Raw genomic sequence first — 27085 nt, forward strand, 5'->3', positions numbered from 1 at the left:
CTTTGGGAAGTATAGATTTTTTGACAATGTTGATTCTTCCCAGCCGTGAGCATAGTATGTTCTCCCATTTGTTAATATCCTCTGCTATTTCCTTTCTGAGGATTTCATAATTTTCTGTGTAGAGGTCCTTCACCTCCTTTGTTAGGTATATTCCTAGGTATTTCATTTTCTTTGAAACTACGGTGAAGTTGTGTCCTTAATTAGCTTCTCATCTTGACTGTTATTGGCGTATACAAAGGCTACTGACTTGTGGACATGGATTTTATATCCTGAGACTTGTGGACATGGATTTTATATCCTGTGTTTTTTGATGACTTCCAGGAATCTTGTGGTTGAGTCTTTGGGATTCTCTAAGTATAAGATCGTGTCGTCAGCAAAGAGGGAGAGTTTGACCTCCCTCTGCTCCCATTTGAATTCCTTTTATTTCCTTGTCTTGCCTAACTGTATGGAACCAGAAAAAAACCCATACAGCGAAGGCAGTTCTTAGTAATAAAAATAAAGCTGGGGGGGTGGCACCTGTGGCTCAAGGAGTAGGGTGCCGGTCCCATATGCTGGAGGTGGCAGGTTCAAACCTAGCCCTGGCCAAAAAAAAACAAAAAATAAAAAAATAATAATAAAATAAAATAAAGCTGGGGCTATCACCATACCAGATTTTAGGCTGTACTACAAAGCCATAGTGGTCAAGACAGCATGGTATTGGCACAAAAATAGAGACATAGACACTTGGAATTGAATAGAAAACCAAGAAATGAAACTAACATCTTACAACCACCTAATCTTTGATAAAACAAAGAAAAATATACCTTGGGGGAAAGACTCCCTATTCAACAAATGGTGTTGGGAGAACTGGATATCCACATGTAAAAGACAAACTGGACCCACACCTTTCTCCACTCATAAAAATTGATTCAAGGTGGATAGAGGACTTAAATTTAAGGCATGAAACAATAAAAATCCTCAAAAAATAGGAAAAACACTAGAAGATATTGGCCTGGGGAAAGACTTCATGAAGAAGACTGCCATGGCAATTGCAACAACAACAGAAATAAACAAATGGGACTTCATTAAACTGGAAAGCTTCTGTACAGCTAAGGAGACAATAACCAAAGCAAATAGACAACTTACACAATGGGAAAGGATATTTGCATATTTTGAATCAGACAAAAGCTTGATAACTAGGATCTATAGAGAACTCAAATTAATCCACATGAAAAAAGCCAATAATCCCATATATCAATGGGCAAGAGACATGAATAGAACCTTCTCTAAAGAAGACAGATGAATGGTTAACAAACATGAAAAAATGTTCATCATCCCTATCTATTAGAAAAATGCAAATCAAAACCACCCTGAGATACCATCTAATCCCAGTGAGAATGGCCCACATCACAAAATCTCAAAACTGCAGATGCTGGCATGGATGTGGAGAGAAGGGAACACTTTTACACTGCTGGTGGGACTGCAAACTAGTACAACCTTTTTGGAAGGAAGTATGGAGAAACCTCAAAGCACTCAAGCTAGACCTCCCATTTGATCCTGCAATCCCATCTGGGCATCTACCCAGAAAGGAAAAAAATCCTTTTACCATAGGAACACTTGTACTAGACTGTTTATTGCAGATCAATTTACAATCATCAAAACTTGGAAACAGCCTAAATGCCTACCAACCCAAGAATGGATTAACAAGCTGTGGTATATGTACACCATGGAATACTATTCAGCCATTAAAAAAATGGAGACTTTACATCCTTTGTATTAACCTGGATGAAAGTGGAAGACATTATTCCAATGGAGAAGCATGAATCCCATGTACTCAATTTTGATATGAGGACAATTAATGACAATTAAGGTCATGGTGGAGGTTGGGCAAGGGGAGAGCAGAGAGAGAAAGAAGGAAGGAGGGGTAGAGAAAGGAAGAGCAGAGAGAGGGAAGGAGGGAGGGGTGTGGGACCTTGGTGTGTACCACACCTTTGGGGGGCAAGACACGATTGCAAGAGGGACTTTGCCTAACAAATGCAATCAGGGTAACCTGGTTTCTTGTGCCCTCAATGAATCCCCAACATTTAAAAAAAAAAAGAAAGAAAATCCCAGCATGAGGCAGATATCCAGTAGGCCACATGCTATCAATTATGATGGGTGGCTCTGATGTCTGTGGTGTCACTTCCTTAATCCTGGTGAAACATTAAAGCTGCCAAATCTTCATCCGGCTCAAGTTTGTGTTTCATAAAATAACAATTAAGCAGGCTCCACTGTGAGCACTGCAAAGTATTGATAGAAAAGTTGAGATTTTGCTTGATTCTTGTGGTTTTGTCTGTTGTCCATAGAGGAGCTCAGTTGCCTCCCTGCCCCAGTGGAAAAGAGCACAGCAGCACTGTTGCTCTGTGACACTGAATATGAAATGGCTGGAAGGAATTGTTCCACCTTCCTTGTCTCACACAGAGAAGACACAAAGGAACCCCAACTCTTGCCTCCCAAACTGGGGATGTTCTGGGAATTTTTGTGGCTGTAATTTTTCATGCCTTTGCCTTATCCAAAAAAAAAAAAAAGTTGTCTCCACGGGGACCACCTTCCCCCCATCTGCAAAATTGTGGGTTAAGCCTAGAGCTTCTCATTGTTGTACAGTTTTTGATTGTTGAAGTAATGCATTGCTCACTCTTCATCCTACTTCTGCCAATGGTTTCTCTGTCCTCCACTGGAGACCACAGCACTTTGCAGGAGAATTTGCACATCCACAATTCTTTGTGCTGATGGACAGTTCTTCTACTCTGAATTCCCTGGGCCAGCTGAGCTCCAGTCTATTGGGCTACAGTCCTCAGGCAGCTAATATCCTTGTTCGCACATCTGACATTTGGCTCAATAGCAACTCAGGTGTGGTGTGATGCATGAACGTATTATATCATCAAGAAGGCTAGCTTGAGCCACTCACTCAGTGTCCCCAGAGCCCCAAGTGTAACAAGAGAGAAAGCCCCATTGAGCATGTGCTTTGTGAATCTCTGGGGTGTCATATTCACTAATACTTCCTTGGCCAGTGACGGCTACCCGACGAAATTCAGGGTCAAAGAGTGGAGACATAGATTTTGCCTCCTGGTGAAACAGCAAAGCCCCTTCATTACAAATGCACACACACAGAGGCATATAAGAATCTGTGGCCCTTTTTGCAACTGGCCACACCATAGATACTATGATTTACAAAAGTAATTCAAGATAATTTTGGTACCTTGAATTTTTGACTACCCCCATTTTTCTTTTCTTTTTTTTTTTTTTTTTGTAGAGACAGAGTCTCACCTTACCGCCTTCAGTAGAGTGCCATGATGTACACAGGACTCACAGCAACCTCTAGCTCTTGGGCTTCTGCGATTCTCCTGCCTCAGCCTCCCAAGCAGCTGGGATTACAGGCGCCTGCCACAACGCCCGGCTATTTTTTGGTTGCAGTTCAGCCGGGGCTGGGTTTGAACCCACCACCCTCGGTATATGGGGGCAGCGCCTTACTCACTGAGCCACAGGCACCACCCAAAGAGGCCTGTTTTGCTCATCTTTCTTAAAATCACATGTGCTTTCAAATATCCAGACACTCCTAACCCCACATCCTGATCTATTCTTTACATATCACCTGTCACTTTCCAGCATGTGATCTAACTTGTTATTTATCATAGTGATTATTTGTTATCTCTGAGCCCCATTTGAGCAGGGTTATTTGTTTATGCTATTGACTGACAGAGCCCATCTAGAGATATATCTCATTGGGCACACATGAGACCCCAGTAAATATTGGTGCTTTCTTGTAATCAATAAGTACATTGACTTTAGAATCTAACTCACAAGTGAGAAAGAGATATTCATACTTGTGATTTTACTTGTAAGTATTTAATATCATTTTGATTTTTACTCAATTAATTTCTCATTTCCTATAACTTAGCTTGCCCATTATGACTTTGCTGACTTGGTACATTTCAGGACTATATGTGCCTCACTCAATGAGGAATTTCTAAACCATACACTATGTGGAAAAGAAGGCTGTCACCATAGTTCAGTCAAGACAATTGAGGGCCATACTTAGCTGGATTTGCATTTTCTCTTCCAAAGTACTTGACCAAGTATTCCCCAAGTTGCAGCTTCTGTTCTCAGGCTAAATTCTCCTCCATGCCCTCCACTTTACTTCCTAACAGCTGTCACTGGGCAATGCCCAAGACACATGTCATGGAAATAGTTCTATTTCTTAAGAGTTAATCACTGAACTTGGTCATTGCACCTGCAGTGAGCAGTGCCTGCCATGGTGATGGGCTGCCCTTCAGCAAAGCTAATTACCAACAAGAAGATGTTTCATGTACTCTTAGAGGCCATGGAGAAAGTCCCAAAATGGATTTTAATTCACTCTAATTAAAATAAATGTGTTCTCTGGAGTGCGGTATATTAGAGAAAGTCATCAAAGCAGAGGAGATAGGATATTGCAAATCCTGGGAGACAGGGAATGTGCCTTCTCTACAGTAGAGAAGAAAAGATGGCCCTCCCTGTCTCCATGTTCTAACTCTCCACTGGAGGCCAAGTGAAGGGAAGATTTCTTGAGATTCCAAGAGTTTTTATTTTTGTTTTCATTTTTGTTTTGAGACACAACACCTGGCTATTTTTTTGTTGCTGTTGTCGTTGTTGTTTAGTAGGCCTGGGCCAGGCTCGAACCCGACAGCCCCAGTGTATGTGGCCAGAGTCCTACTCACTGAGCTGCAGGCACCAAGCCAGGAGCTAGAGTTTTGAGTCTCAAGGACTGCCTATGGCAGGCCAAAAGGGGGCCGCATCCCTCAGTTCTTCTACAAAGTAATCACACTTTCTGTTCTGCACAGTCTAATGGAGGCATAGTGTACTGTATGTGAAGTTGTAATGGAAATCCAATTGTTTACCTAAGCTTTGCAAGATAAAAATATATAGAATGAAATAATAATTAAAGAATCAGGGAGATTTCATCTAGCCTTCATATACTGAGGAGCTACTTTGTGGCAAAAATAAGAAGAGAGTTGGAATCTAGTCTCCCCTTGACAATCTCCCTTTCCAGATGCCTTTTAGGGTGTGAGCATCTCACCATACCTGCATTTGAAGATGTCTAGTCCTACATTGTGTGATCCATGAATATAAGCTTCCTCTATGGATCCAGTGTTCAACAAAAGTAAATGCAACTTATCTACTCTCTAGGAGGAAGTATGCCTATGTTGGAATTACTCCAACATGGTGCTCTCCTAAAAACCTTGCAAAGGTAATGTGGACTCTCTGAGAGATGTTGCCTTATGTCCTAATCATTAATACTACAGGTTTTAGGACATGATAACACTAAGTATTACAAGCAAAGGATACCAATTCCAACAAGTTGGGTGGATAAAGTACCATTGCCTCTGCAAGAATAATAAATTTTGTCAACTAAGGGAACTAAGTAGGTTCAATGGCAAGATGCCTTTGTTTGGTATAATGATTTCATATACCTAGCACATCACATGACTTGGAATAATTTTTTTTAAGACAGAGTCTTGCTTTGTTGCCCTGGATAGAGTGCCGCAGCATCATCGTAGCTCATAGCAACTTCAATCTCTTGGGCTCAAGTGATACTCTCGCCTCAGCCTCCCAAGTAGCTGGGACTACAGGAGTATGTTTTTCTTTCTATTTTTAGTAGAGACTTTACTCTTGCTCAGGCTGGTAGCAAACTCCTGAGCTCAAGCAATCCACCCTCCTTGGCCTCCCAGAGTGTTAGGATTATAGGTGTGAGCCACCACACCTGGCTAGAATAATTTTCTTATATAACCTTTCCAATTAAAATATTTATAAGATGGATGAAAAAAATGAAATATATAATGTTAAGTGACATCCTCAATATCAGATGGGCAATTAAGTAGTGGCATCAAATCATGGTTCCTGGTAAAGCCCTGGGCTTCATTTATTCCAACACGCTACATTTCCCTTGGAAAAGCAGGGCATCATTATTTCAGGTGACCAAATTATTACTTTGAGTGAGCATTTATGTAATCAGGTTAAGTTTATTCACTCTGTTTGGTCTAATTTTTACTAAAATACATTTGTATTTCCCTCTTGTCTTGAACCACAACTTAAAATTACTTCAAATTTCAAGCAATTTGGAGATATCATGACCTCTCTTCAGAACATATGAAAACCCTGAAAAAGAATCACCAATTTTTTTTTTACCTCCTCAGCACATGCAGATTGTTAAAAATGGTGAGCACATGGAGGGTGAAGCGGGAGCAGTCCATTAGGCAGAAGTTAAAGCTCCATCCTACAGATGGAATCAATGCATTAGTCACAAGGGACATTCATAAAAATAATCACGTGCATTATGTCTCAGTTCACAAATGCAAATGACAGCCTATGACTTAAATACAAAAATGATGCAATCAAGACAAAAAGAATCTGGGAGGAAATTGAGAACAGAGGGAAAGGTGATAGAATTGAATATGGGTTTAAACATAAATCACTAAAGAAGATTGGTTTAGCACAATATGGGAGTCGGAAACCGAAGGTGTTAAAAAGATCATCCACTCATCTGATGAGCAGTCCTTTAGGCTGGAAATCTTTGGTGAGAAAAAGTGAGGCTTTGGATGAAAAGATTCAGCTATATAGAGGCTGTTTAAGCTTACATGGGAAATAGCTTAAAATAGGAAACATCCTGTTTTACAAATTTTAGGTACAATATAAGAAGTGTCTGGGAGCATGAAATATCTCCATGGTGGTTTTTCTTAAACCAGTTGATTTTGAAGACAAAATCAGGGCTTATTAAGCCTACACAGGCATACTTCACATTATCGTAGTTTGGAGACGGGGCTCATTAAGCCTATTTAGGTATACCTCATGTTATTGTACTTTATAAATATTGCACTTTTTATAAATCGGAGATTTGAGGCAATCTTGTGGTGAGCAAGTCAAGAGCCATTTTTTTTTCCCAACAGCATGTGCTCACTTAGCGTCTCTGTCATATTCTGGTAGGTCTTACAATATTTCAGCCTTTTTCATTATTATTGTATCTGTTATGATGATATATGATCAGTGATCTTTCATGTTATTAGGGTAATTTGCTGCAAAGTGTTCCGTAGAAGATGGCAAAGCTAATCAATAAATGTTGGGTGAGTTCAACCAAATGTTGGTCGCTCCAGCAACCAGGCGTTTCTTGGCTCTCTTGGGCTCCTCAGGCCTCCGTATGCCCTGAGACATGTTGTTAACAATACACATGTCCCAAAGAGGGGATGAAAATTTGTGTTAAAATTAGGCTAATTTATAACCTTACAATAGCCTCTAAGTGTTCAAGTGAAAGGAAGGATCAATTGTCTCTTACTTTCAATGAAAAGCTAGAAATAGTTAAGGTCAGTGAGGAAGGCATATTGAAAGGTAAAATAGGGGGCAGAGACAAGATGGCTGACTGAAGCCAGCTTTCCACAGAGGCTCCCATCCAGAAGGAGAGTTAAAGGACACGAATTTAGCAAGTAACCTGGTGGATTAGAGCTGCACCAAGAGAGAAGGTTGAAGAACGCACATCAACCCTGCTGAGGCAAGCTGTGACCCCAAGGATACAAACAAAAGGTACAAAATCCATCACCAAGTGGACGGAAGTCCCCTCCCCCATAAGACTGGCTCGTAGCACGCCATAAACAAATGAGGAGAGTTCAAAAGTCCTCCCATTATATTCCACGGGAGAGACCCTCTAAAAACTGGACCTACCTCCCCTACTAGGGTGCCACGGCATTCTCCTGCCAGGCATAAAACTGCATAGAACTGTATATATTCTCTACCTGCAATTCTGAGCTCCCAGCACTCCCCTCCACTCTCACTCTGAGGTCTGGAGGCCTGTCCCCCAGGAGTCCAGATTCTTGGGTGATTTCTCAAGGGGTGTGGACAGGGCCTGGACTGCAGCGAGTCAGTGCTGATTCTGCAGCACAGGAGTAAGGACAGGACGGTCGGCTGAGAGGGAACCACACTGGAATGGCGGTGCCCTAAGGTGCAGAGCAGCAGCCGTTTTTGGCAACAATAGGTCTCACCCATGGATATTCCGGAGTCAAACCCCCTGTCTCTCTGGGCAACCAGAGGAGGCCAGGCATCTTCTCCAGTGGCAGCCACTGGCAGAAAAGATCTGGGACGGAAGCATAGGCCCCGTGAATAAAGGGTTTGCCTGAGGTGGTACCGGCCTGGGTGGAGCGTGGGGACTAGAAAACACATGCACAGAGCCAGGAGATTCCCAGGGCAGGGCTGAACCAGAGGACCACTTTACTGAGCCTAAGTCACACCTGGCCCCCAGGGGATCATCAGCCTAGACACAGGAGAGGAGGAGGCTAGAACTGACAGCTAACCATGCTGCGAATACAAACTACCAGGCAGCAGCAAAGACAGAGCCTGAGGCGCAAGTTCTGTGAACTCAAAACAGTTTCTGTTCCACAGGGGAATTTAGCTGGGACAGAAACAAATTCTGCAAGGTTGTTCTGTTCTGTCAGTAACATCAATCAGGGGTGGGGCTGGAACTGAGTGAACAACCCCAGCCTCCATCAAGTGCCCGAGGTTGTCAGGCCTCACCTCCCTCTGCCGAATTGTGACAGAGAGCAGCAGCTTGGCTGAGGAGACACAGATCTCCCTGTGATTCAGGCAGGTGCAAACCCCTGGAGTATCTGCTCATTGGAGGCAACTGGGTCACAGCCCTGCAGGGTTATCAGTGACTGGTGTGACAGAGGTGCAAGGTGGGGAAGGAGGCATCAACCTTCCCAGACTAATCTGTTTGCTGGGTGGGTCCTCCTGACCTCATGGAGCACGGGAGCAAGTCATATTTGAGTTGTCAGCGGACCCCTGCGATCTAGTTGCCAGAGACCTTTTAAACTCTCCCACCCGAGACAGGTGCTGACTGAGACAATTCATTTGGGCCTCTTGAACTGGGTCAATCACCCGAGGACTATCCAAGTGGTACCCTGGGTGTGTGGTTGTAGGAAGGTTTGATTTTCCATTTCTAACTGTTGCCTGTGGGGGGATGGGGTGACTTAATTGCTAGTATTTCTCCATAGCTGAGACTTCAAACCAGAGTAACTGATTCAGTAGGGTCAGACAGAGACCAGCTGAAAACAAGACAGAGCTACTTAGCCCCACCACACCAAGCAGGTCCCCACTTTCTCAGGCCGTAGCACTGTACGGATCTTTGGCAAAGCTCCAGGGGAAAAGGTATAGACACCAGTCACAGCTTTTAGGCAAAGGGCTGGTCAAAGGGCTGGAGCCCCAAACCCAACTTTTCTTTATCCAGTCATCTAGTCAAACAGTGTAAAATAATCATGGGGTGAAATCAGTGGAAAAACTCTGGTAACATGAATAACCAGAGTAGATCAAACCCCCCCCCCCAAAGAAAGATATGGCAGATGTAACTGAAGATCCCATTCATAAACAGATGGCTGAGATGTCAGAAATCGAATTCAGAATTTAGATTGCAAACAAGAATAATAGAATGGAGGAAAATTTGGAATTGACCAATACTTGGAAGCACGTCATCTTCCAAGACTTAGCCAGAATCAAGTGGAAATGTTGAACAGGCCTAAATCAAGTTCTGAAATAGCATCAACTATACAAAATCTCCCTAAAAAGAAAAGCCTGGGACCAGATGGCTTCATGTCAGAATTCTACCAAACCTTTAAAGAGGAACTAGTACCTGTAATACTCAACCTGTTCCAAGATATAGAAAAAGAAGGAATACTACCCAACACGTTCTATGAAGCAAACTTCACCCTGATCCCCAAACCAGGAAAAGACCCAACAAGAAAAGAAAATTATAGACCAATATTACTAATGAATATCGATGCAAAAATATTCAACAAGATCCTAACAAACAGAATCCAGCAACACATCAAACACATTATGCATGATGACCAACTTGGTTTTATCCTAGGGTCTCAAGGCTGATTCAATATACATAAATCTATAAATATCATTCATCACATAAACAAAGTAAAAACCACAGACCATATGATTCTCTCAATTGATGCAGAAAAAGCTTTTGATAATACCCAGCATCCCTTCATGATCAGAACACTTAAGAAAATTGGTATAGAAGGGACATTTCTTAAACTGATAGAAGCCATCTACAGCAAATGCACAGCCAATATCGTATTGAATGTTGTTAAATTAAAATCATTTCCACTCAGATCAGGAACAAGACAAGGTTGCCCATTGTCTCTACTGCTCTTTAACATTATAATGGAAATTTTAGCCATAGCAATTAGGGAAGAAAAGGCTATCAAGGGTATCCATATAGGGTGAGAAGAGATCAAACATTTGCTCTTCGCAGATGATATGATCATAAATCTGGAAAACACCAGGGATTCTACTACAAAACTCTTAGAAGTGATCAAGAAATACAGCAGCGTCTCAGGTTACAAAACCAACATTCATAAATCGGTAGCCTTTACATATACCAACAATAGTCAAGCTAAAAAAACAGTTAAGGACTCTATTCCATTCACAGTAGTGACAAAGAAGATGAAATATTTGGGAGTTTATCAACCAAAGGACCTGAAAGATCTTTCTAAACAGAACCATGAAAATCTAAGAAAAGAAATAGCTGAAAATGGGAGCGGCACCTGTGGCTCAGTCGGTAAGGTGCCAGCCCCATATACCGAGGGTGACGGGTTCAAACCCGGCCCCCGCCAAACTGCAACCAAAAAATAGCCGGGCGTTGTGGTGGGTGCCTGTAGTCCCAGCTACTCAGGAGGCTGAGGCAAGAGAATCGCTTAAGCACAGGAGTTGGAGGTTGCTGTGAGCTGTGTGAGGCCACGGCACTCTACCAAGGGCCATAAAGTGAGATTCTGTCTCTACAAAAGAAAAGCAAAGAAATAGCTGAAAATGTTAACAAATGGAAAAACATACCATGCTCATGGCTGGGAAGAATCAACATTGTTAAAATGTCCATACTACCCAAAGCAATATATAATTTTAACACAATCCCTATTAAAGCTCCACTGTCATACTTTAAAGATCTTGAAAAAATAATACTTCATTTTATATGGAATCAGAAAAAACCTCGAATAGCTAAGACATTACTCAGAAATAAAAACAAAGCAGGAGGAATCATGCTACCAGATCTCTGACTATACTATAAATCGATAGTGATCAAAACAGCATGGTACTGGCACAAAAACAGAGAGGTAGATGTATGGAACAGAACAGAGATAAACCCAGCTACTTACCGTTATTTGATCTTTGACTAGCCAATTAAAACATTCAATGGGGAAAAGATTCCCTATTTAACAAATGGTGCTGGGTGAACTGGCTGGCAACCTGTAGAAGACTGAAACTGGACCCACACCTTTCACCATTAACTAAGATAGACTCTCACTGGATTAAAGATTTAAACTTAACACATGAAACCATAAAAATACTAGAAGAGAGTGCAGGGAAAACCCTTGAAGAAATCGGCCTGGGCGAGTATTTTATGAGGAGGACCCCCCCGGGCCATTGAAGCAGCTTCAAAAATACACTACTGGGACCTGATCAAACTAAAAAGCTTCTGCTCAGCCAAGAACACAGTAGGTAAAGCAAGCAAACAGCCCTCAGAATAGGAGAAGATATTTGCAGGTTATGTCTCTGAACAAAGGTTTAATAACCAGAATCCACAGAGAACTCAAAAATATAAGCAAGAAAAGAACAAGCGATTCCCATCGCAGGCTGGGCAAGGGACTTGAAGAGAAACTTCTCTGAAGAAGACAGGCGCACGGCCTACAGACATATGAAAAAATGCTCATCATCCATAATCATCAGAGAAATGCAAATCAAAACTATTTTGAGATATCATCTAACTCCAGTAAGATTAGATATATCACAAGATCCCAAGACCAGAGATGTTGGCGTGGATGTGGAGAAAAGGGAACACTTCTACACTGCTAGTGGGAATGCAAATTAATACATTCCTTTTGGAAAGATGTTTGGAGAACACTTAGAGATCTAAAAATAGACCCGCCATTCAATCCTATAATTCCTCTACTAGGTATATACCCAGAAGACCAAAAATCACATTATAACAAAGATATTTGTACCAGAATGTTTATTGGAGCCCAATTCATAATTGCTAAGTCATGGAAAAAGCCCAAGTGCCCATCAATCCACAAATGCATTAATAATTTGTGGTATATCTACACCATGGAACATTATGCAGCCTTAAAGAAAGATGGAGACTTTTATCTCTTTCATGTTTACATGGATGGAGCTGGAACATATTCTTCTTAGCAAAGTATCTCGAGAATGGGAGAAAAAGTATCCAATATACTCAGCCCTACTATGAAACTAATTTATGGCTTTCACATGAAAGCTATAACCCAGTTATAACCTAAGAATATGGGGAAAAGGGAGAGGGAGGGGAGGGAGGAGGAAGGATAGGCGAGGGAGGGTGATTGGTGGGATTACACCTGTAGTGCATCTTACAAGGGCACATGTGAAACTTGGTAAATGTAGAATATAAATGTCTTAACACAATAACTAAGAAAATGCCAGGAAGGCTATGTTAACCAGTGTGATGAAAATGTGTCAAATGGTATATAAAACCAGTGTATGGTGCCCCATGATCGCATTAATGTACACAACTATGATTTAATAATTAAAAAAAAAAAGGAAAGGTGAAACAGGCCAAAAGCCAGTTTAATAGTTACCCAGAGTATGAAAGCAAAGGAAAAGCTCTTGGAGGAATTAAAAGTGCTGCTCCACTGAACACACACACGCTAAGAAAGCAAAATGGCCTTATTGCTGATATGGAGAAAGTTTCAGTGGTCACGGTAGAAAATCAAATGAGCCACAACATTCCCTTAAGCCAGAGTCTTATCCAAACCAAGGAGCTAAGTCTTTTCAATTCTTTGAAGGCTGAGAGAGGTGGTGAAGTTACAGAAGAAAAGTTTGAATCTAGTGGAAGTTGGTTCTTGAGGTTTAAGGATAGAAGCTGTCTCTATAGCATGAAAGTGCAAGGTGCAGCTGGTGCTGATGGAGAAGCTGCAGCAAATTATCCAGAAGATCTAGCTGAGATCATTGACAAAGGTGGCTACATTAAACAACAGATTTTCAATGTAGATGAAATAGCCTTCTGTTGGAAGCAGATGCCATCTAGAACTATCACAGCTAGAGAAAATCCAAAATCTACCTTCAAAGCTTCAAAGGACAGGCTGATTCTCTTGTTGGGGGCTAATGCAGCTGGTGACTTTAAGTTGAGGCCAGTGCTCATTGATATTCTGAAAATCCTGAGGCCCTTCAAAATTATTTCAAACCTACTCTGTGCTCTATAAACAAAATAACAGAACCTAAGTAACACCGTAGCATGATTTACTGAATATTTTAAGCCCACTTTTGAGACCTGCTGCTCAGGAAAAAATAAAAAATATTCCTTTCAAAATATCATCACTCCAGTGAAGATGTACAAGGAGATTAATGTTGTTTTCATGCTGGATAACTTAAGATATGTTCTGCAGCCCATGGATCAAGAACCTTCAAGTCTTATATTTAGGAAATACATTTTATAAGGTTGTAGCCATCATTAGATAGTGATTCCTCTGATGGATCTGACAAAGTGAATTGAGAACCTCTGGTAAGAATTCGTCATTCTAGATGTCATTAAGAACATTCATAATTCATTGGAGGAGGTCAAAATAGTAACATGAACAGGAATTTGGAAGAAATAAGTTCCAACCCTCCTAGATGACTTTGAGAAGTTCAGACATCAGTGGAGGAAGGAATTGCAGGCCTGGTGGAAATAGCCAGAGAACTAGAATTAGAAGTGGAGCCTGAAGATGTGACAGAATTGCTGCAATCTCATGATCAAGCTTGAAAAGCTGAGGCAGGCTTCTTATAAATGAATAACAAGGAGGAAAAAAAGGTGGTTTCTTGAGATGGAATCTACTCCTGGTGAAGATGCTGTGAGCATTGTTTAAATTACCTCAAAGGACTTAGGATAGTAAATAAACTTAGGTGGTAAAGTAGCCACAAGGCTTGAGAGAACTCAATTTTGAAAAAAGTTCTACTTTAGATAAAATGGTATTAAATAGCATCACGTATACAGAGAAATCATTCATTAAAGGCAGAGTCAAGCATTGCAGCAAACTCTGTTGTAGTCTTATTTTTAAGAAATTACCCCAGACACCCCAGCCTTCAGCAACCACCACCCTGGTCAGTCAGCAGCCATCAGCATTGAGGCAAGACCCTCCACCAGAAAAAGATTACAGTGAAGTGCTGACTGTGTCCAGCATGGCATCCTATAGTTTAGATATGACCACAACTGTGGCAAACATGAGGATTGTGCGTGGTAAATGGGTCTTTTTAAAATAGAATAGTCATGCGTTCAATGTGATGCCTTAGAAGAAAAACATCAGTGATATATCAAAACTAGGATTGCAAATATTTTGCTTAGAAGAAAGTTAAGAGTATTTGGGGGGAAAGGTAGGGGGCAGTGAGGGAGATGAGAAAGAAAGAATATTTCTAGGGGATAGAAATATTGAGGAAAATAAGAAATGGATGAAGTAGCTTATGCTATTGCATTTATATGATAAGAGGGGAAGGTAGCATTTTTTGTTTGTTTTTAATGTTTTTTATTTATTTTATTTTAGTATTATTATTATTAATTTTATTATTAAATCATAGCTGTGTACATTACTGCGATCATGGGGCAGCATACACTGGTTTTATATACCATTTGACACATTTTCATCACACTGGTTAACATAGCCTTCCTGGCATTTTCTTAGTTATTGTGTTAAGACATTTATATTCTACATTTACTAAGTTTCACATGTACCCTTGTAAGATGCACTGCAGGTGTAATCCCACCAATCACCCTCCCTCTGCCCATCCTCCCCCCTCCTTCCTCTCCCTCTCCCCCTTCCCCATATTCTTAGGTTATAACTGGGTTATAGCTTTGATATGAAAGCCATAAATTAGTTTCATAGTAGGGTTGAGTATATTGGATACATTTTCTTCCATTCTCGAGATACTTTGCTAAGAAGAATATGTTCCAGCTCCATCCATGTAAACATGAAAGAGGTAAAGTCTCCATCTTTATTTAAGGCTGCATAATATTCCATGGTGTACATATACCACAATTTATTAATTCATTCATGGATCGATGGGCACTTGGGCTTTTTCCATGACTTAGCAATTGTGAATTGGGCCGCAATAAACATTCTGGTACAAATATCTTTGTTATAATGTGATTTTTGGTCTTCTGGATATATACCTAGTAGAGGAAGTGGTTCAGAATAGGCATCATAGTCCCCTCTCCCTGACATCAAGCAAGAAGTTGCCAGTTCCAGATGCAGCTATGTCCTGCTCCACACTAGCAGGGCCAGGCTGGCTGCTCAGCAACAATCTTGATGCTTGGCTTAATGTCACAGAATAGTTGCCATAGCTCCAGCCACAACATCCTCACACCATCACATATTCCGATTATGTTTTCTGCCTGGCCATAGCAGTGAATGTTTGTGACACCTGCTGCACAGAAGAAGTATAAGATGAATGAACCAGTGAAGGAACCCCAGATGGGCAGCAGCAACTGAGAATTCAATATACATGGAGATTTTCAGGCTCCCCACCCCAGACCTACCAAATCAACAACTCTGCGGTCTGCGCCTAGAAATCTGTATTTTCACAAACACTTCACGACTTGGTTGCTTGTTGAAGCTTAAAAATCACCACTTTAAGAAAATATGGTTTAGGTAAAGAACAACCCGATTTCAACAAATGTAAATTTGAAAGGTAGGTTGCTAAAAGGACACAGGTTGGGTATCAAATGTCAGGGCTCTCGTCCCTCTCTTGGCCACTAGCTAATTGTGTGACTTCAGGAAGTAAATTAACCTTCCCAGACTTCATTTATTTCAGTGGTGATGGAAGTAGAGTATAGTTTGAGAAGAGACTTTGTTAGATCAACGGTTCTCAACTAAGGACAACTCCTCACCCAGGGTTCATATGGCAGTGTCTGGATGCCTATGTGGTTGCCACCAAAATCTAGCAGGTAGAGGACAGGGAGGGGGCTGAGCATAGAACAGACCCACAGAACAAAGAATTGACTCTAAGTCTCTGTAGAGTCAAGGTTGGAGAACCCTGCATTAGACGACCTTAAGGGCCCATCACAGGTCTAGAAATGCCACAGCACAGATGTGAACATCATGTTACATGAAGGAAGCCAGATGCAAAACCCAAACCCTGTATGATTTCTTACATGTGAAATTTCTAGAATAGGAAAATCCTTAGAGACAGAAGGTAGAAGAGTGGTTGTCAGGGGCTGGGGTAAAAAGGAATGGAAGTGATCTCTAATAGATATGGGGTTACTTTGTAGGGTGGCGAAAATTACATAGTGGTGACAGTCGCACCTGTGAATATACTAGAAATCACTTAATCCTCTTAAAGGGTGATTTTTATGGTATGTGAATTACATCTCGGGGAGGCTGTTGTCAGGGGACAGAAGGATATGGATCAAGGAGACTGAATAGAAGACTCCTTAGTGGAAACCATACTTATAACCCTCAGAGAAAGCTGCAATTTTTTCCAGGGCTAATACCTTAACTTTTTTCAAAAGAGAACACATTTTCCAAGAATCATCATGACTTTTCCTTCTATTAAGTCTGAATTTGTCATTTTAGCTCAGTGAATATGGCTGTAATTTTTACCTTTTGCAAAAGCTTGATTGTTGTCAAAACTATTCATAGAAGACTCGGGAAAAAAGACTTATTTTCAACAGCTTTCTTCTACAGGGTTCACGTCGTCCATCCACAAATATCTCTTGATGGCGGCAGGGTACCAGCCCTAACACTCAATCGTGTTGCTGCCTGTATTCTGGGTAAAGGACAGCCTTTTGCACTTCCAAGAACTCCCATGACTTAGAAACACTGAACTTGGAGCTTGAGCTGGCTCTCAATTTGGTCAATTTGACATTTGGATTCATGATTAGATTATTATAATAGTAAAGACTTGTATATAATATCTACTATTGTGCAAAGTGGGTTGAAGCAAAATCTTTACTTTGACATGATATGTGTTAGGGAATAGGCTTTGATGGGGCAAGAAAAGACAAAGGCCCTGAGATTTTTCATCCTTCCGTGGAGACATGAGCTGAGATCAGTGGCTGCTAGAGGCTTGCAGAAGGGTCCTGACTCCTGCAGCTGCTGGTGCACCTGGCAGGTGAGAAAGCATCCTTGTCAGCTGGAGGACAACACCTGCCTTGGTACCAATGATCTGGGTTGAGATGCCAGCTCTTTGCAGGAGCTGCATGCAGAGCCAGCAGCCACTAGTATGGGTAGTGGATACTTGCTGTCCTTCCTGCTAGGGAGAGCAGGTACCCCACTCCATGTGAGGCACAGAGACAGCGGTCCCAGCAAGTCTGCTGTCCAGGAAACACAGAGAATTCCTGAGGTTCACTTGCTACTATATGGGCACAGGAGTGGCTGCTAAGGTGCCAAAGGAGCCCAGAATTAGCACTTGTGTCTCTGGAGTCGACAGCTAAAACAAAAACAAAATAAAACAAAACCAAAAAAATGGGTCCTTTGCATACTCCTGAAATGGCCCGGACAGTTTGCGTAACAGTTGTATCCTGAGCTCTGTATTGAAAGTGGCACAATCTGCTTAAACACACATTTGGTTTTGTTGCGTTTCTATGTTTTAGTAATCACATAGCGTTGGCTAACTTATGGTGTTTAAATATTAAATTGGTTGCCAACATTTAAGTACTTAGATATTTCAAGTTAGAATCTAAATTTGGCCTTGCCTGGAAATACTGAAAAGCCTGCAGCACCCCGCCCACATGCAGGCTCCTCAGACATCAGGCAGAACTGAAGTATGTCTGGCCCTCTGGACAGAGAGGTGTTCTCCATTTCAGCCCTGACTTGGAGTCAAATGAGAGCAACCAGGTCCCAGCAGCTGAACCCAACTTCACAAAGTCCACATCACTTATTTTTACCTCCCTGAGCCCACTGGGCACTTTAGCTTGTGATGCCTGGTTTGATAATGATAGAGACCGGTGACCATGTCCCAGGTCTCCTAATGATTTGTCCAGCAACCAGGTGACTTACATAACCTGGCTTGAGAACCTGGCTTTCATCATCCACAACACAGCCATCCTAATAGCTGCCTCTTCAAATGGCAGCTGTAAGAATTAAAATTAAGTCAAGACACATAAAATGTGATAACTTGGCCTGGCATATAGTAAAGACTACCCGAGTAGCCACCGTTAGTCACATCAGCCATGCTAGGGGTTAGGATTAGCAGGCATTGCTACTGAGATTTAATTTTTTTCTGTACTTACCCAAAGAAAGACAATCTAGAGCAGTGGTTCTCAACCTTCCTAATGCCGCAGCCCTTTAATACAGTTCCTGTGAGTCGTGACCCACAAGTTGAGAATCACTGATCTAGAAAAAGTCCGGCCACAAGGCATCAAGGTTCCCTGAGATGGCAAAGTTGGTGACATTATTTAACTTCCCACAATGCTTCGTTTTTAACATGGCAGAGCATCTCTTCTGCAGGAACAAGAAAAGAAGAAAAGGAAGAAAGGTCTGACTCTGCTCTGCCTGTGGCCAAATTTTTCCTTTTAACCTTAGTCAATTTTCAATTTGGGGGTAGGGGAGAACACCTCTGCTGTATGGAAAATGGTGTTGAGGAAACTGGGTAGAGATGGGTCCACGGTGTTATGTAATTAATGTTTAGCTACTCTCATTTTATCACACATCCATCTATTATTTGTACAACCATGGATCCATTTCTTTGTCTGTTTCAAAGTTAGTTGCAGAAATCAGCATGCTTTGCCTATGAACACTTCAGTTTCTCTAACATTAAGTAACATTCAGTGCTTGTTTTCAGCTCATTTTTATGTAAAATTTACACTCCATAATATACACAAATCTTAATAAAAGGAAAAAAAAATTTTAAATGCACAAATCTGTGATGAATTTTGAGACAGGCACACACCTGTGCTTTAAGGAAATACCCAGGCATAGAGCCCAACCACTGCTCCACAAAGTTCCATCTCCCTTCCTGGTCCATCCTGCGCTTTTCAGAGATAACTGCTATCCTGACATGTTCCCATTAGATTCATTTGCCTGTCCTAGAATTTCATAGAAATGATTTAGTATGTGTGGAAGACTTCTTTCATTCAGCACACTGTTTTTGATGTTCATTCATGTTATTACATGAATCGATAGTTCCTCCCTTTTCATGGCTGAGTAGTTTGCCATTGTATAAACGTATCGATAGTTGTCTGTTTTTCTAAGAGCATTCCAGTTTTCAGCTCACAAGCTGGAGTTAAGGTTCATGTAGAGGTCTTTATGCAGACATGTGTTGTCCTTACTCTCTAGAAAAATACCTTTGTGTTAAATGTCTGGGTCCTACACTAGGTACACATATATGCTTAACTTTACAACAAACTGCCAGACCTCATGCCATTGAAGTCTGAGCATTCCAGTTGCTCCAAATTCTTGCCCAACGTTTGATTATCTTAGACATTTTCACTGCAGCTCCTCTGGTGGGACAAGTCGGTCTTAATCCCACCAGGCCTGTGTAGAGCTACAGACACTAGCAATGCTAATACTCGACTCAGTTCAGAAGAAACATCTTCACATTCAGCCCTTACTGTGAGTTGACTAGGAAACATACTCCTGAGCTGCACAAAGCTGGGAGCTGAACTGATCTCCCACCAGCTTCCAGACCCCAAGAATGAGTTGTTGTTTTTTTTTCTAAATAATTTGCTTACATATATTGAGCTGGCCCAAGCTATCCTCCCACCTTGGCCTCCTGAAGTGCTAGGATTATAGGCATGAGTCAACTTGCAGGCCCTGAACTTGACTTCATTTTTCTTTATTCAATCATAACTATGTACATTATTGCATTGATTTTATAAACAATTTGGAATGTTTACATCAAACTGGGTGTTTGAGGTTGCTATGAGTTAGGCTGAGGCTATAGTACTCTAGCCTGGGCAACAAAGGGAGACTACAACTACATCTTAAAAAAAAAAAAAGAAAGTCAAGTTCAAACCTCAGGGTCACAGGAGGCTGAGAAGAAGGCATAATTGGTGGAGTGTGGAGGATGGTGACAAAATTCTGGCTTGGAACATCATATTGATGTGACTGACTTACTGAGTGGGATCAAAGAAAGCTCCAGAGCAGAGAAAGTAGGTTAGGTTAGAAAATGAAAATACCCTGGGTGGCGCCTGTGGCTCAAGGAGTAAGGTGCCAGCCCCATATACCGGAGGTGGTGGGTTTGAACCCAGCCCTGGCCAAAAACTGCAAAAAAAAAAAAAAAAGAAAGAAAGAAAACACAAATACCCCCACGCTGAGTGGGAAAATGATGTTGGCTGGAAATGCTTGGTCTGTGAATCCAAGGTAATTCTGCCCCAATCCTTAATGATAGATGTGAAAATAATTTCAGATTTTTTTGTCTTACAGCCCGTTGTTCTGCTTCCTAAATGCTGTCTAATTTGATTCAAATTGTTAACTGATGTTATAAATTTCCAAGGTCTCATCCTTACTTGATAACAGCTTGGAAAGAAAATTTTTGGAAATCAAATAACAGCGTGTTTTTCCCTTATTATTTTATAATAATGGAAATGTTGACATCGAAATGTAAACACTTGGTCAAAAATCTTTCCAGTCTATCAGCCTTAATTTAAATAAATTTCTGTAAAAATTATAAATAAATAAATTGAGCTGCCCACTGAGCAATTTCCTAAGTAGTAGGAATGTATTGAGATCCACGCCCCAGCCCAGGAAGTGGTAGGAAGCCACTCAGTGCCACATAGATGCTGAGTGCTTAAACAAAGAAAAAGCAATAGTTTGTGCCAGCTTCCATGCACTTGGGGCTCCAAAATATTTCTCTTCCCTGAAGAACAGACTGCAATTCCAGGTGATGAGGACTAAGGGGTGAAGAAGGTACATCTGGGACAGAATGAGGTGTCCAATCATCCCTGTATCACAGAGGTAATGGGAATGAGTGAAATAAAGGGGCATTTTCAGAGGGTGTGCAAGGATGATGAAGTACCCAGAAATTAACAACAGCGAGAAACCATTAACACTGCAGGCCTGATAGGGCACAGAGAGAGAGCTGGTGCTGGCCTGGAGAAAGTGGGGGCCAGGAAGGAGGCCCCCCAAATAGCTATACCCATAGGGAAGTAAAGGTACCTGCCACGGACCCACAGCAACCCAGCAGTGAGGAAAAAGAGGAAATGAATATGCTAGTCTTTCTTCTTTTTTTAATATTGATATTTTTATTTAAAAAAGAGTAGAAAACGTGAACATTTTACATCTCAAGATATCTAGTCTTCTTACTTGGTAAAGTTAACCCAAAGTTCTTAGACATTTGTTAGTCCTTTATACCAGGATATAGGTGACATTAAGGACTCAATCTTTACCTCCCAGGACAATTCCCTCACAATGGCTTCCGTGGCCAAATCCAAGTGTGGATCTACTGGGCAGAGAAGATGTAGTGATGTAACCCCTCAAGGTCCACCTCCGTGGGGAGGAAAGAGACAGGGAAGGGCAAAGAAGGTTAGAAAGTTGGCAAAAATAAAACACAGTCCCAAAGCTCATTTACCTCATAATAGCCGTTGTTTGAATGTAGGAGGGAGAAATGTTTAAAAACACTGTTTAAAAAGCAATCACTGCAACTGCTTTTGCATTGTTATTTCATGAAATGCTTCACCAGTTTGAGACCCAAATACAATTATATCTTGTATTGTTGGACACTAATTTCTTAAGAACATACCTTCCTTATTATCAGGATATCTAGCATCTTCTATGCAAGGCCCACTGCTTTATGAGTTCTCATCCTAGAGCTCCAGAGGCTTGCAAGATGCAAGTGAGACCAGAAAGTCAGCCACAGAACAGGGCCACCTGGGTTCCCTGCTGCCGTGTCACCTTGCAGCCACATGGTGTCACTGTTGAGAGCTGGTTCTGAGCAGTCCAGTGGCACTTGGATGATGTGGTGGTGATGATGCTGTGCGCCCAGCCCAAGACTACAGGATGACTTATCAGGGGTGTTAATGCTAACAATTCCTGTCTGACTGCCATACAATATACTGTAGTCTGGAGGGCTTTAACAATAGAAATTTATTTTCTCACTGTTCTGGAGACAGGCAGTCTAAGATCAAAATAAGAGGAGGGGTAGTTTCCAGCAAGACCCCTCTTCCCAGCTCACACATGGCCTCTTCTCACTGTGTCCTCATGTGCTTTCCTCTGTGCCTGGAGAAAGTGAGCTTCTGGTATCTCTTTCCTTTCTTATGAGGACATCGGTCCTATCAAATTAAGGCCCCATCCTTATGACCTTATTCAACCTTAATTACCTCCTTAAAGACCCTGTCTCTGAATCAGTCACATTGGGGTTAGAGCTTCAACATATGGAATCTGAGTGAGACAATTAAGTCTATAACATGAGCCCCTTATTCTACAAAGTGTGACACTTTACAGAAAGTGGAGCCACATGCTTGTCAACAAAACTGTTGGGTTTTCTCTAAGTTCGAGTCTCCAGTGCAGACTTGCCCTGCCCTCCTGGTGGATCCCACCTTTGGGTCAGTCAGTACCTTCATATAATTTGAAAAATTTACCTCCTGTCTGGGCACAGTGGCTTATGCCTGTAATCCCAGCACTCTTGGAGGCCAAAGGAGAGTGGATTGCTTGAGCTCAGGAGTTCAAGACCAATCTGAGCAACAGCAAGACCCCATCTCTAAAACAAACAAACAAAAAGAGATAGCCAGGCATTGTGGTAGGTGCCCTATAGTCCCAGCTACTTGGGAGGCTAGGGCAAGAGGATCACTTGAGCACAGGAGTCTGAAGTTGCTATGAGCTATGATGCCATGGCACTCTACCCAGTGCAAAAGAGTGAGACTGTCTCAAAAAAAAAAAAAAAAAAGCGGAAAAATCTACCAACCCCACAGCAACAAAGGGGTGCTGGGAGGATGCTGCTGTGTCAGAAGACCACAGCAGCGTTCAGGACTTGCCTCTCTCAGGACATAGATGCTTGCTCACACTGCACTTTTATAATAAGCTATTCTGGCATGACAAAGTAGGTCAACCTCGAGGGGCCCTGTGGCTACTGTACCTGGACATAGGAGAGGCTGGTATGTTTGGGTAATTATTTCAATGAGTCTCCAGAGTAACCTAGCAGAGGGAACCAGAAAGGGTAAAAGCCATTATCAGAGAAGATAGGTTTAGGAAACCATTTTGATCGATTTTGGAAGTTTCTTTGGAGTACAAAAAGTAGGCCAGTACCCTCCTCCATGCCTCCCATGTGTCCCGTCACTGCCACCTGCAACCTTAACTGTGGGAGGGAGGTAGGCTGAGTTCCCCATGGGCCCTTCAGAGACAGGGTAAAGCATGCAAACAAGCCACCTCTATACTCCTTGTTGGGAAGAAAGGGCTCTAAATGCTGTCCACTCAGAGGAATGTCTGCATGACTAGAGCATGGGGAAATCAGCAGTACAGGTGGATAGAAACCATCAATTAGTTTAGATCAGGGAGGCTAAGACGTCTGCCTGAAGAGATGGGACTTGCTCTCCCCCACCCCTTCCTTACACATATGATCAGGCCATGGCCGCCTCAGATGTTCCATTATCCTATATCCCTGTTTATCCCACCATCACCCTTTCCCCAGCCTTCCTAGGGGGCTGTAATCTTCCCTCTCTCATTTTTTAACCTTGACTGCTGTGAATTCTTGCACATTTGCTCTGTGTCTGCACCCAATAAAAACTCTTGTGAAGCAGAACCGGCAGCTACATTGTTTGAGGCTATCACCTGGCACATGAAACGGCCTATGCCCTTTCAGGCTTCCAGGCTTTGTAAGTTTGATGTAAAGTCTCTTGATTTTTCCAGCACCATCTCCCTTGCTGATCACCATCCCAGGTTGGGGTGCACGGGAACCCCGACACCTAACAATAAAGCATGGTTAGGAAGAAGAGGATGAAAGTAAAGCAATCCTGTAACATGCCACATGAGAAAAGTGACAATAATTGAAGGTTGGGGATTGACATTTAAGAAGAAGAGAAGAAGAATATTTAGACATGATGGAGCCCAATCAGTGGTGGGCACTTCCCCATGGCAGGAAACAGGGCTTCATTCTTCCAACAGCAAAATCCAGCATGCAAGTGTTGGAGTCGCCAAACTTGATCTGCCCACAAACTCCTAAGTTCCTCCCAAACCATCAGTAAAGGTATCTTGTATGTGCCCTGTTTGGAAGGGGTTCTGGAGGATGGGTAAAGGAACTTGGCACTGTTTATGCAGACGTGACTTGGGCACGAGAGCAGCATGTTATGACCAAGAAGTGATGAGGAAGGCTGTGACACTCTTGATAGTTGCAGATTTCTTGCAGCTGGAAAGGGTCTGATGATAGGAGGGAGCTTCAGTGGAGCCTCAAGCCAGTTCAACTGAATGTTAATGTCAAGGTAGATTCCTGGAGCCTCCCAACATAGAAACATCTGGATTACATCAAGTTTGGCATTTGCTGAGCTGCTTCCGGGGTCAGTGATTCCATCCTTTTCAAAACTGCTGTCTTTTTCTCCATACAGCCCACGCTGCTCTCTGCTTACAGCTTTGATCATGCTGGACGCTGAGGTGACAGGCAGCATTCCTGCACTTGAGAAGGGGACCTCTTAGACCAAATGAGATTCTGTACATAAAATGTTTTGCTTATATTCCTGCTTCTATTTTTCACATCTTGCCCCTAATTTGCAAAAGGCTTTACATGTCCATGGTAAGGCATTCCAACAAGCAACAATAAAATAATTAACACTTACATTGCACTTACTATAAACCAGTTACTGTTCATATTTGAACTCACATAATCATTATAACAACCATGTATGTTAAATACTATGATTATTCCTACTTATAGGATGAAAAGGCTGAGGTGCAGTGAGGTTCAATAACTTGGCCGTGGTGACAAATGGTAAGAGGAGAGAGCAGGATTAGAACACAGGCAGTCTTGACAGGCTAGTACGTTAACACCCTCGAAACGGGGAAACAGTGCAAAGACAGTAACTCTCCCTACTCCAGAATGCAGGTGCCCAGCTCATCTGCCTGGAGACAGCCATGCTGATTGTGTCAATCTCCCAGTGATATTCTAGGCGTTTGTGTATCTATGCCCCTCCTTTCTGGTGCACAGAACGGATTCTACTGTTCCTAGTGTCTTGCTTCTTTCTCTGTCCACTTGAACCCTCTACCTTGGAGCCAGACATAGAATTGCCTCATGCTTTTATAACTGCTCCATGGTATTCTGTTGCATGGATATATCACAATTTATTGAATCAGTTTGTTATTGATGTTCATTAGGCTGTTTTCTGTCTAATCCAACTGTGAAGTTCCTAGCTCCAGTGCCTAAGGAGAGAAGAGAGAACAGAACATTGTGTAGCTGTGTCCTAACAAGGAAAGGTGGCATTAAAAAACAGCTCATATTTTCAGAGTGACCTAGGTGCCAAGTGACTGGAACAGGTGATGTATGTTAACTAGGGTCCACTGGGTTAGAATCATCCTAAATTATAAAAGAAATGCAAAGAGACACTTATGATCTGGGGGACTTAGGCAGTAACAACCACCAAAAGCTAGGGGATATGACTTTGAGCGTATCAAAGATGAAAGGTTCTTCTAGGAATATGCTGAAAGCTTTTGCTATCTCATAAACAAAAATCTTGAAATAGCTGGCTGCGGCTGTTGAAAATAAACATCCATCATAAAATGTTGATTTACAAATTACAGCTAATGTATTGTCCAACAGCGGGAGGTAAATATGGGGAAAACTTGGTAATTCTCCATGACATCTAACAAGTTCTAGGCAGTAGTGCTTGGTTAGAAGCTGAAAGGAAAGGGTAGGATTATGATCTAACTTCTTACTCATTAACAGTTACATAAGAGATCCCAAATGCCTGGAAATATATTATAGATTTTGAAAAATAAGATTAACTATGATTATCCAAGAAGCCACATTATATTTTTAATAATCGTGACTATTTTTAAGTTATGTTGGCATTACGAAAACCAGATGGTCTGTGCTTTTATTTTCAGTTCGCATTCAGTTATCAGGCTAAAATTAATAACAGCTAATGTAATTTTTATGTAATTTGTGTGTTTCATTTCCATTTGTGAAGTTGGCAATGTCTATTTTCTCCATTAGCATCATTTCCAATTCATAAAAATAGATCAATGGCTTAACACAGGTTAACCAAAGCATAAAACGTGGTGATTGGGATGGGAAAGTCAGCAGTATAGCCCAAATGATGGTATTAACATAAATATCACAAGTAAAGCAGATATACTGAGGAAAGGGAATCTACAAATAAGATGATCAAACATTAAAAAGAAAAGGGCGTAATAGTTCATTTACTAGTTTCATATTAGTGCTGAGTACATTGGATACTTGCTTTTCCATTCGGTAAATATAAAAGATGTAAATTCTCCATTTTTCTTTATAGCTGAATAGTAGACCATAGTATACATATATACTATAGGTTGTTTATCCATTCGTGGGTTGATAAGCCATTGGGTTGTTTCCAAATTCTAGTGGTTGTGAATTGAGCTACAATAAACATTCTAGTGCAATTGTCCTTATGATAAAAAGTTATTTTTCTTCTGGGTAGATGCCACACTCACACAAGAAAAAAAACAATTCTATTTAAAGAGGGAGGAAGCCAGGCATGGTGGCTCCTGCCTGTAATCCTAGCACTCTGGGAGGCTGAGGCAGGTGGATCGCTTGAGCTCACAGGTTTGAGACCAGCCTGAGTCAGAGTGAGACCTTATCTCTAAAAATAGCCAGGCATTGTGGCAGGCACTTGTAGTCCCAGCAACTCAGGAGTCTAAGGCAAGAGAATCGCTTGAGCCCAAGAGTTTGAGGTTGCTGTGATCTATGACACCATGGCACTCAACTAAGGGTGATAAAGTGAGACTCTGTCTCAAAAAAAAAAAAAAAATCAAGTAGAGAGGAGCAGGAGAAGGGAGGTAGGAGAAGGGGGGAGGAAGAGGGATTGGTGTGCTCTCACCTAATGAGCACAAAGTAGGGGTGTACAGCACTCCTTCTGGGTGAAGGGCTGAACTTGGACTTTGACTAACAAATGCAAACAATGTAACCTAATTGTGTGTACCCT

At 41.7% G+C, this 27085-nt stretch overlaps 1 protein-coding gene across 3 annotated transcripts in view; it reads left to right on the top strand.

The window, feature by feature from the left end:
- TMEM132D (transmembrane protein 132D) overlaps positions 1–27085 on the top strand; it is a 742271-nt gene that overhangs the window by 635964 nt on the left and 79222 nt on the right. The window lies entirely within an intron of this gene.

This window comes from Nycticebus coucang, chromosome 4 (assembly GCF_027406575.1).
Source record: "Nycticebus coucang isolate mNycCou1 chromosome 4, mNycCou1.pri, whole genome shotgun sequence".
Taxonomy (NCBI): domain Eukaryota; kingdom Metazoa; phylum Chordata; class Mammalia; order Primates; family Lorisidae; genus Nycticebus; species Nycticebus coucang.